Here is an 11,972-nt window from a genome sequence, read left to right as displayed (position 1 = left end):
AAGAATAGGAACACATTGGCCAGTAGGACTTGACAATTCTTCTCTGAAGTGAATTTCTGACCGTGCTTCTGGGTTAGAGAGTTTCAATGGTGTCATCTGAAACGGAGATGCTGACAAATTCCTTAATACAAAGGGCAAGCTATGGTTAAGCTATGGTTAGATTCCTGTCTGTTTCTCCGCTCTTGCTCTGCTTCCAGTTCTATTTCAAAACTCACGGGCAGTCTCTCAGCCCCTCTACCCACCAGCCTCCCTCTTCTGAAGGGTCTAGAAGAGCTATCCTCTCTGCCAGAGTATCATCCTTCTCGTGAACATCTCCTATGCACTCCGGCTTCGGGGGTTTCCTTATCCACCCTCTTTGCCCACGTCTGAGTGAAGTGCTTGTCCAACTGTGTCCTCGGTTTCAGTTTTCTGCTTCCTTGTCCTTACGTGTCCAACTCCAATCTGAGTTTCATGAGGCGGTGGGGGGAGGCATGTCTACCTCATCTACTGCTGTAGCCATGGTACCAGGCAAGGCTTATGGCACACGCATGAAATATTTGCAGTCTGCGTGGATAACAGAAAAGCTGTGTGTCTATAGGTATATATGTGTTTGAGCCCAACGATGGGGGTAGGGAAGAAGAAAAGGACCCCAAATCAAACTGCTGATGGCTTTATTTCCTGAGAACAGACCATTTCTGCCTTTACCAATAGGCATTTGAACATTAGAGGTATAAAAACCAAAGAGGCGCTCTGGTTGTTTTAACCATCCTTTAAAAATGAGACAGGTCAGTATGCCTCCAATCCTCATAACCTGTAAAATACTTAGATGTTCCCAACACGTCTCCCTGGGCTCAGGGTACCCCTTCTAACACACCACTGCAGCCCTCCCTCCGTGCTGGGATCGTTTCCTCTGTCCAGCTAGCCTGATTTTCTCATTAGGCTCAGCCCCTGAGTCTTGGACTTGGGCTCCGTTCTTTGGCTGGGGCTGAACCTGCAAGATTTTCCCTTCATCAGGCTAATGAAGTAAGAGTCTTATGTCATCATTAGTGCTGGTGTTAATCCAAGCAGAACTAATATTGGTGTTGTTCCAAGTAGAATGAACAAAGCCCAGCCCCCCACAAGACAGATGTTTGTCAGGCATTTCTTACTGATGTTAATGGTAACTCCCTTGGGTTCCACAAACAGCTGAGTTCACCAGTTGAACTTCAGGGCCTCAGAAGAACTGCCTGCCTAATAGAGATTGGTCCTCGGAGGTACTGAGGGCTTAGAACTTCCAAGCTGAAAGCAAGAAAGAGTTCCCCTTTCTGCAGAGCAAATGACCGCAGCACTTTCAGCTGTCCAAAGAGCAAAGAGAGGGCCACATGGAGGCAACTAGCTGGCCCCAGAGGCCGCTTAGGGAGTGCTTCTTTGCAGCTCTCTCTTCTTCTGTGCCAGGCTCCACAGGGGTTACGTGTTTGCGCATTTATTCCCTCCACTGTGGGTGCAAACACTGTGTCTTTCCACCTCTGCATCTCTGCACCAAGTAGAGAGGTTGGCTAACCATTGTGTGGGAATAAATGATGGTAGAAGTTCTCCCTGAGATGGTTTGCCTCATTGTCCAATTCCACGTGGCTTTCCTCTCCCTCTCCACCAATAACTTACATCAGCCCTAGACTTTCCATCTATACTTGATCACTGCTATCATAGGAATGTGATACACCAATAAGAATATAAACCTTTTATTGCTTCCGTGTCCTAGCTATATTGTAAATAGTGCTGCCATGAACATCAGGGTGCATGCATCCTTTCAAATTATGGTTTTCTCCCGATACGTGCCCAGGAGTGGTATTGCTGGGTCATATGGTAGCTCTGCTTATATGTAGAATCTAGAAGAATGGTACAGATGAACTTATTTGCAAAGCAGAAACAGAGTCACAGATGTAGAAAACAAACTTATGGTGACCAAGGGGGGAAGGGAGGGATGAATTGGGAGATTGGGACTGACATATACACACTACTATATATAAAATAGATAAATATTAAGAACCTACTCTGTAGCACAGGGAACTCTACTCAGTGCTCTGTGGTGACCTAGATGGGAAGGGAATCTAAAAAAGAGTGGATATGTGTATATGTAGAACTGATGCACTTTGCTGTACAGCAGAAACTAATACAACATTGTAAGGCAACTAAACTCCAATAAAAATTAATAAAAAAAAAAGAAACCATTTATTGGAAGGGCGAGGCACTGTGCTAAGAAATCTGTATGCACTTTTTAACAAACCATGAAAGCAGTATATCAAGATTTTAAAATATATGACCAATGCTTGGGGACTAGGTAGGGTGGGCTGAGAGGTTGCTTAAATGATGTGCCGATTTGCTTAAGGTCACAGGACTAGTCCAGGGCAGATCCAGAGTGGCTGGTGACACATCTGTCCATTCCACTAATAGTTGGGTGACCTGATCTGCAGGAAGTTTTCTACCTACCTCACCTGGAAAAAATGGGGCAGGTGTCTGTAGTATTTCCTCACCATGCCATCAAATCCCCATAGTAGAAGAATTTGTAAATGAGAGACTTAAAATATTATGGGAAAAATTGAAGGGGCCAGGGGATAAATAGAAGCCTTTGAGAATATTTTTGGGTTTGCTAAAATAATGAAGACAATACACTAACGAGACTATCAAGAAACTATTTGCAGATGTTTAATTATATACTATTGGCTACTCTACAGTTGACTCCCATTCACTCTACCACTGTCCCCATGCCAGAAGTTTCTCAGGCTCTCAGTTTCAGTGAGAGGTATATAAATGTCTTTTCTTAAGTGGTAGATAATATGGATACCAAGAGGATTTTTCCCTCTGTGGCTGCTCCATCCAAATGTTTACAGTCTTATCTACAATGACTCAGCTGTTGACTCCCTCCTCTGGGATCCCACCATGGACCAGAGATGAAGAAGAACTTGGACTCCTGCACTGGTAAAGGGGGAGCTTAATCAATCCATCACCCCGTTATACTGAAGCCCTGCTCCATCCCTGATAACTTAATACAGTAGAACCCTGACCTGACCCTAACCCTGACCAGCTCTGCCCATCTTCTCACTCAAGTCTCAGCTCCTGCCTTGCTGTGAGGACAAGAATGTGTCCCAAAGGCCAGGTTTAGTTTGTCTCCATTGCCTTTTCCCCTCTTAAAGAGGCATTGTAGGAATCTCTGTGCCTATTCTTTCTATTATCTCTTCGACCTTGAGCCCTTTCTTTCCGCCCAACCTACAGGTTCCTCTCTTTCTAATTATCTTTGTCAGGAGTGACTGAAAGTTTCAGAACACTCAAACTCAAATATTCAGTTGGAGGACACCTATATAAAAGCACATCTATTTATAGCAGGCTTTTCTTAAAAGACACTGGTGGTTGGGGACCATTACTGCCTATAGATTCTTTCCCTGGGTCAACACCCAGTCCATTTATGCAAATCTGTTTTCCGAGAGCCAGGCTATGACGATAATAATAGACCCACTTATTGAACACCCAACCCTGTGCTCCAAGCACTGTGCTGGGCTGGGCACTTTCCAGACAATATCTGTAATTTAATGACTCTCTAAAGAAAATGTGGTCCTCACCATGTTGCCAACGAAGAAACTAAAGCCCATCAATGTTAAGTGATTTGTCTTAAAAGTATGTTGTTGGAGATGAGTTCACCTCTCTTCCCTTTGTTTATGGAACAGCTGTTCATGGCAGAGAGGGGGAAGCACGCTGGTGTGCCTAGAAGAGCCAGCTCCAAACTTCTGCAGGGGACCCCTGAGGGCAGCCTCTGTCCTGGAGAGGTGAAACTTCAGAGCCCCACGGGGCCACCGAGAAACACACCCCACGGTCTGTCCCTCTGTGCTCTCCCATGCCAGTGCTGCTCTACGTGATCTGAAGTATAACGCGATGAGGTATTTTCTGACAGGCAAAATGCCATATTTAGAAAGCTCCACTTTGTACCTGGTTTTTTTTTTTTTTTTTTTTTTAAATATTTATTTATTTATTTATTTATGTCTGTGCTGGGTCTTCGTTTCTGTGCGAGGGCTTTCTCTAGTTGCGGCAAGCGGGGGCCACTCTTCATCGCGGTGCGTGGGTCTCTCATTATGGCGGCCTCTCTTGTTGCGGAGCACAGGCTCCAGACGCGCAGGCTCAGTAGTTGTGGCTCACGGGCCCAGTTGCTCTGCGGCATGTGGGATCCTCCCAGACCAGGGCTCGAACCCGTGTCCCCTGCACTGGCAGGCAGACTCTCAACCACTGCGCCACCAGGGAAGCCCCTGTACCTGGTTTTTATACTTACCCACAGGTCATTCTATCTTCTCAGCCCTTTCAAGCCTTAATTTTCTAGTTTCAAATTGAGACATAATTCATAAGCCTGTATGACACTTTACAATGATAAATGAAAGATCAAGGTAGTCTTTCAAAGGAAAGGTTTCCCAGATGGGCATAAGGAACTAAAGATATCCGTGAAAACTTTAGGAGGGAACTCTGTTCTTTTGGGACCCATAGATCCTTTAGTCTGAGATGTTCCTTAAGCATCTGCTATGTGTCAGCATTTTTATGTTGCAATATACATACGCTGTCACCTTCAATCTTTATGTCTCAAAGAAGTAATTATAATTATCCTTATTTTATCCATAAGGACATTGAGAATTAAAAAGCTAAAAAGTGAAGGAGCTGATATTAGAACCCAAGACTGTCTGACAACAAAACCAGCAAGTGGGGTGGCTTGGGAATTCTAAATCCTTGCCACAAAGCATAACTCTTCTTCCCAAGAGAATTCTTTGACTGTCATAGTTGTCCCACTTAGCTCGGCAGTTGACATCAATTTCTTGACTAGCCAACTGTTGGTCTAATGCCTGTTACTTTGTCTCTAACCAGCTTGTCCATTGGAATGAGGAGCACGTGACCCCATCCTAAATGCTGAAGGCTGCTGTTACCACACAGTCATTTGTGTTAGACCTTTATCCTGCACTAAGCCCTCCCTTGAAGACTGAATTTAACTCCAACTCGAGATAGTCTACCTTGCGGCATCTTTGCCCTCTGATTCTGCGCCATCTGTATATTCTCAACATACGGTATATCAGTGATCCTCTAACCTCCCCAAGATCCTCCAGGGTCATGGCCTAGAGCCGACAACACCTAGAAAGATTCTGGCAAAAGCAGAGCTGATGAGCAGGAACACCATAGATCTCCTTCCAGGAAAAAAGGGAGACTCAGGGGCAGGAAGAACAGCTGATGGTTGGGCTGGAGGCTGATGCTGGGCCCACTTGAGCTGCAGGCTTTGTCCCCTCTGTGGCTCACGAACCAGGAGCTGGGCTTTCTTGTCTTGCCAGTGAATGCCATCAGTGCTGCAGCTGCCCAAGGGGACCCCTCAGGGAGAACGTTTGGGGTGCCAGCATGGCCAGGATCACAAAAAGAAAAGAGAGAACAAGTCAAGGACTGGAAGTTTTTCTGAGTTTTAATTTAAAGCAAATGATGCATTTTGGCTGGCGGTCTGTGGAAATAGCCAAGTGTAAGGGATTTAAGAGCAAAGAGCTATAACTGAAGGTTATAAATAGGCCTTGCTGTGATCAACAGTACTGTAGTATATACTTGAAAGTTGCTGAGACGGTAGGTCTTAAATGTTCTCACCACAAAAAAGCAATGGTAATTATGTGACATGATGGAAATGTTCACTAAAGCTATGGCGGTCATCATTTTGCAAAATATAAATGTATCAAATCAACACGCTTTACACCTTAAACTGACACAATGTTATATGTCAATTATATCTCAATAAAGCTGGGAAAATAATTAATTAGTTAATTAATTAATATGTATTCCTGTAATCTCTTTGTTATATCCTTTATTCCTCTCTCCCCTGTGTCCTACTCTAGGTCATAGGAATGACACAGACTGTGAGAAATTCATGCCACAGAATTGTTTATCCCCTACCCATCTCTATGACTTTCTTATACTCAGACACATTCACAGGTCCAGCATGGTGGTTTAATGAATGGAATGAGGTAAATTACCAATACTTGCTAGCCAGAACTCAGTGGGTACTGGATGACAGCGTCACCAGTTACATTTAGGAAGGTCCAATTTCAGGCAATGCTCTAGTGTTGGAAATAACCATTGAAAGTTTATCCACACGTATGTGTGAAAACATATTCCCAAGCCTCCAGTATATTTACCATTTGCCTATTTTCTCAGCGAAACCCCATTCATCTCAATAAAATGATTAACGCATGCCGAATGCAATTTCAAAGCCCCCAGAGATCTAGTCCATCCAGACACGCGAGAGCCACACCTACGCACACCCGCCCACGCTGCAGCCTCTGCTGCCCGCCTCCGTCCAGCGGGTCCCGGGACTCGGCAGCCACTCTTGTCTTGCAGACTGTCAAATCGCCAGGCTCCTCTGATCCCTGCCCTCCTTTGCCTCCAAATTAAATTTCAACTTTTTGTAAACCTCTGTGAAAATGACAAGCCAGTGCCAGAGCTGTCTTTTAATACACAAAAGCATAAATAATGCCATCCATCAGTCCTGTCACTCAGAAAGATAGATTGCTACTTGTCCAGACCCCGGAATGACACCAAAGCCAAAGTTAGAAAGTGTCTCTTTTCTTTCCCGGAGTCGCTCTCTTCACTCACATGCTCACTCTCCTTTTTATTTGCCGGACTGCTTGATTCTGATTAATGGTCCTGTCAGGGTGGGATTCCACTTGCCCGGATAATGAGTCAAGAATGTATTCCCTGTCACAGACGCAGCAGATGTCAGGGCAGAAGGGCTCCAGGATGCCAGAAACAATATACAGTTTCTTCCTAGTCCCCTGACAGGCCAATATGCTGCGCAAGGTCTAATTTATGTAGACAAAATGCAGGCGGGGCCACGGCAACCGGAAAACTGCCCCCCGAAGCCCCAGCTACAATGCAGCTCGAGCGCCCGGGCTGCTTGTCGGCTGGGCCGGCTGGAGGTGGGCTGGTAATGAACATCAGCCGCGGACTCAATAGCCCTGCCTTCCAATGTCTGAACACACCGAGAGGCCCGGGACCCCTTTGACTTCATTAAACGGCACTTTATATCGTTATGGGAAGAAATCAAACAGGGCAGAGGGCTTCTGTTTCCTTGAATGGCTTGATTAGGTTATTCACTGCTGGGTTTGGGCGTTATTTTACAGGAGCTGCTGGAGGGGGCTGAGAAGTGTCAGCTGGCCTAGCTGCTACAGCCAGTCACCCTCTTTGCTTTGATGGGACTAATTTGATCTCAGAAGTTTGTGCACCCACAGAGACCATCAGAGCTCCCGACGTTCCGTTCCAGCGGGGCTCCGGGAACCAGAGCTGCTCCTTGGCTAAAATGTAGATGCCTGGTCTCAGCCCAAAGGTGGACACGCTTGCATCTAATCAACTGTCCACATCGATTTTGTGCATATGCACACATTTCTTTGTTGAGAAAAATCTCTAGGAGTGTTTCTTGAGTTGCAACATTAAATCAATGTATATTTCCCTTAGAAATTACAATATAACCACATTCCTTTGACAAACAACTCAAGTAGTTAAATGTGAAGGACACACTGGAATTAGACAAATCAAAGTCAGGCAGGGGGACTGTCACATCACCAAGACTGGGAAGGTAAAAGTCATGTTTACCAATCTCCATTTTAATCTTAAACCAGGTCACAAATATCTTCCATTTAAAAAGAAAAATTCAAAAAGATGCTAAAACTCTGTGTATTAAGCGGGTATTATTATTGCATGGCTTCTAGACTTCATTTCTCTGGGCCCGATAGGGTCTGACGGTAGACTCAGCCGATAGGGCCTCTGGCATCTGGTACTAAGTTGTGCATCGGCTGCTTAAAAGGCAGCAGGCAGCATGAACTTGAAAGCCCATTCAAAATGTAATAAGCTCAGCTGTTTCGTTCTTACTAACGGTGTTTTTCCTGTTTTATGAATGTGGCTTTCTCCTTCACAAAGACTTGTTTGATTTTGAAAGGATGTCGCCATCATGGGAGCTGAAGGGACGCGGCAGACAGAGTGTGGATTCCGGCGGTGGGCAGGCTGCTGGCTGACCAGATAGCAGTTCACGCGAGGTTTGAGGCTGTGGGCGAATCTGTTAAGCTCTCTGAGCCGCATTCCTTTTAACTGCAAAATGCAGCTAATGACAGCTACCTGCAGGCATCTGGGTTCATGCATACACAGTGCAGAATATGTGTGAGGTCTTGTGTGAGCATTTTCTGAAAACCAGGTGGTCAAGAAATGGTAGCAATTATTGTGATAGATCTTGTCCCCGTGCCTAACCTTGTACCAGGCAAAAGCTACCGCATATGCAGGTCTGATACCTTTCCCACTATTTAGTAGGAAGAAAAGAAATTAAAATGGGCCCCCGCGGTCATCATGCCCTTCATCTGAGTTCAGATCCACCAATCTTGAGTATAATAGTATCAGTCTCATCTTTACTCACACCCTCCAAAGCCCATCCTTGTTGTAAACACACTTCCCAACTTCTGCCTCTTAACCTACACATTGAACCCTGTTCCTTCCTGATCCTGAGTCCTACTTGGGTTTCTCCTAATTCCATCCACATACGTTTCACCACCTGAGATTTTCACAAGAGATACAATGGGAAAGGAAGGCAAGAAGAAGGTTCTGAAGTTTCCCTCCACTAAGGTGAAAAGATATCCTGTTTAAATGGGAGAAAAGCAGGTTGCGGAAGGGTATGCATAATAAAATCCAATTTCTATTGAATATGTGTGCATTATTTAAATTGACTTTATTGATGTTCTGGAAGAATACATAAGAAATTTAACAGTAGTTACCTCTGGGGGGTAGGTGGGAGGTCAAATTTTATTTTTAACTTTTTATTTTATACTGGAGTAGAGCAGATTAACAATGTTCTGATAGTTTCAGGTGCACAGCAAAGCAACTCAGCCGTACATATACATGTATGCATTCTCCCCCAGACTGGGAGGTCAAATTTTTTGTCATGACTCTCTGTTACTTTTATATTAAAACCCAATTTTAAAATAAAATAAAGTAGCGGGAAGGCCAAATTAAGCAAAGCTACTTGCTGAACTCCCCCCAACATAGAATATTGACCTCTCTCTGATGGTCTAGAATTTACTAGAGAACCATCAGGCCAAAACAAATATCCTGTTATAAATGAGTCCCACTTTATGAAAATTCAGTGTTTAAAAAACCAAGCACCAGGCAGTGCTCCAGCAAGAAGAAACTGCCGCAAAGAACCTGCCTCTGATGTGGCGAGGAGGGAATGTCGGATGGTGGGAAATGAAGTTGACAGTGGACAAGGGCAGCCACGGGCAACAGGGCTACACCAAGGTCACAGAACAGAGGGGTGTGTGTGGGGTTTAATGATTATTGGAGGGTTTGCATGTTACAAATGATTCTTTCAACGACGAGCTCCTACAATATGTTTGTACGATTGCATATGTCACTCAGGGGCTGGAGCAGGGCAGGGCAATTAACATTTGCAAGACTTCAGGGCCATATCACCAGATGATGAACAATCAGTTGGCTAGGTTAGCAGATAGCACCTGCCTCCTCCAAAAAATAAGCCCAGAGAAGCCATTTACACCTGTGGAAAGCAACTGATTGTGTAAAATGAGCTACATTTGCACCGGCTTGACCTTCGAACACGCCTATTTTGATTTATCTGAGTGGCGGTCATTCATCACAGACTACAAAATCCCAGAGCTGAGGCACGAAGCAAGGTCACCAGAAAGATGCCAGGGTGAGCACCTTGGAACAAAAACTGAGAAGAAGAGTGGAATGGAAAATTAATTTAAAATCCCAGTTATTGAACTGTTTCCAAAGGCCTGTCTGTTCCAGGTGCAGGGAAGTGTGGTGTGTATACTGGCCCTGGCTGATTTTATGTCCCTGTCTAGGGCTTTACTAAAGTGTGCTGGGACCAGAGGTCAGCCCCACAGTCCTCTGTAAAGACAACCGTCGGGAACAGTGATGTCGTTGGCTGCGAAGGGTTAAGAGCTGCAGAGATGAAGGGCATTTCCGTTATGAAGCTGTCTTCTTCCAGGCGTTCCCTGAGACGTCCCTACACAGTCCTACTTGGGGGGAAAGAGCTGGAGCTGAAGGCTGGTTCATCTAAGGCCACACACATGGTATTTCCTGCCTCACTGCCAACACCTGAGTTTTTCCACTTCCCGGGGGGAGGGGGGATCCTCAATTTTCCTTTCCTTATTAGTAAATTACTTCACCCATGTTGCCTTCATGACCAGTTCAGATCCCACCTTCTCTGCCTTTCTTGGTGCGAGATCCTGAGTTCCTTTTGGAAGCAGACTCCCAGATGTGACATCAAAGCTGTGCCAGAAGCCTTCCTGGGCTGTCCCTCGGGAGTCACTCTCCTGTGACACCCTGCAGGGGGAGGCTGGAGGGACTGGCTTTGCTCTTTCTCCGGTCAGGGAAGCACAGGTCATCTTTGGCAGGTGCCATGGTGCCTGGTGAGGCTGCTGTCCACGGGATGACGCTGGTATTCATTGGGGGGGGGGTGGCAGGTGGTCATTAATGCAAATCTGGAAGTTACTGTCACAGTTATCTTTCCAGATAAAAAAAGCACATGGGGCCCTGACGACAGTTTACACAGTCTTCCTTGAAGAAGGTAGTGATCATCCCAATTCACTTACCATCTCCTCGGGGAGGCCTCTCTAGTTAGAATAGTTCCCTCCCAACTCCTAGTCACCATGTTTTTTATTTCCTTCATCAAGAGTGTCTTAAGTCTGGGTTTCCTTAGAAGCAGAACCTGAGGCAAGGTAGGTCATTTATTTGGCAGGTGATCCCAGGAAGCAGAAGTGAGGAAGGGGGAAAAGAGGAAAAGCCAACATGAACACGTATTATCATGGTCCCTGATGTAGGCAAGAGGGAGCTCGATTCCACTCAGACTCCTGAGATGAGGAAAATTTAGAACACAGCCCGGCGCCATGCCCCTAGAAGTTTGGGAGACTAGGGCACTCACGCATCCATCCCTGGTGTCCCCTGTGAGTTGAGGCCTGCCCCTGGAAGCATGGACCACCCCTCACTGCTGGCCTGCTTCTGGTCAAGGAGCTCCTAGGAGGCATCTGAGAAAACCCTGTGGCAGACAGAGGGAGACACAGTATGTAGGCTGGAAGGGGAACCCTGGCAGCTCTAGGAAATTCTGTCCACCATGGGGACAGGCTGTAATCAGAGGTGGGCCAAAAGGACAGAGTGGGGCATCAGAGGTATCACGTATGGCACTTCTTACGACATTCTCTCATTTACAAAATGTCCACCTATTTAATGCCTCTCTCACCCCACTTGAGAGCAAGACCCCTCCGTGAGAGCAAAGACCACCCGCATGACCTCTAAGGATGCGTAATAAACCCTTGTGAGAGTTAGAAAAGGGCTCTGCCTCACCCCCACTCAGGTGGTCACAGCTCCTCAGGCACAGACTCGGCCAGAGGAGCTCACCTTGCATGCAACCACCCACTTCATCCCTCAGTGGACGGTTCCTGCCCAAGGCAAAAGCCTCAGAACCACAGGAGGCGCCCTGAACACTTCTCCTGTGCTGTGGGCTGGTAGCCACTGCGCCGAGGATAGTAATGTTACGGAACACAAGTTCATGTGCCCGACTCACAGTGAAGCCAAACAAACCAAAACATCGGAGTTTGGAGCAGAGAAAGGTTTATTGCAGGGCCATGCAAGAAGACAGGTGGCTCATGCCCCCAAAACCCCGAACTTCCCAAAGGGTTTCAGCAAAGCATTTTTAAAGGCCAGGTGAGGGAGGGGTGTGGCTGGTTGTTACAAACTTCTTGGTGTCGGCATCCTTTGTTCTTGCAGCTGTCCATGTAGGTCAAGGTCACGATGTTCCTGTAAACATCCAAAAAGACAAATGTTATTCTCTGTTCTGCAACTTTTTTTTTTTTTTTTTTTTTTTAAATTTTATTTATTTATTTATTTATGGCTGTGCTGGGTCTTCGTTTCTGTGCGAGGACTTTCTCCAGTTGTGGCAAGTGGGGGCCACTCTTCAT

General features: G+C 45.9%; 1 long non-coding RNA gene across 1 annotated transcript in view; it reads right to left on the bottom strand.

The window, feature by feature from the left end:
- Nucleotides 1-3,939: 3,939 nt before the first annotated feature.
- The window catches only part of LOC309651750, a 93,004-nt gene continuing 84,971 nt past the window's right edge, over nucleotides 3,940-11,972 (bottom strand). The window contains exon 3 of the long non-coding RNA XR_014258361.1: nucleotides 3,940-11,811. This is a non-coding gene — a long non-coding RNA (uncharacterized lncRNA). The remainder of the gene's footprint in view (nucleotides 11,812-11,972) is intronic.

This window comes from Balaenoptera physalus, assembly GCF_965194825.1.
Source record: "Balaenoptera physalus genome assembly, chromosome: 21".
NCBI classification, from domain to species: Eukaryota; Metazoa; Chordata; class Mammalia; order Artiodactyla; family Balaenopteridae; genus Balaenoptera; species Balaenoptera physalus.
This window is presented reverse-complemented; position numbering and strand designations above follow the sequence as displayed.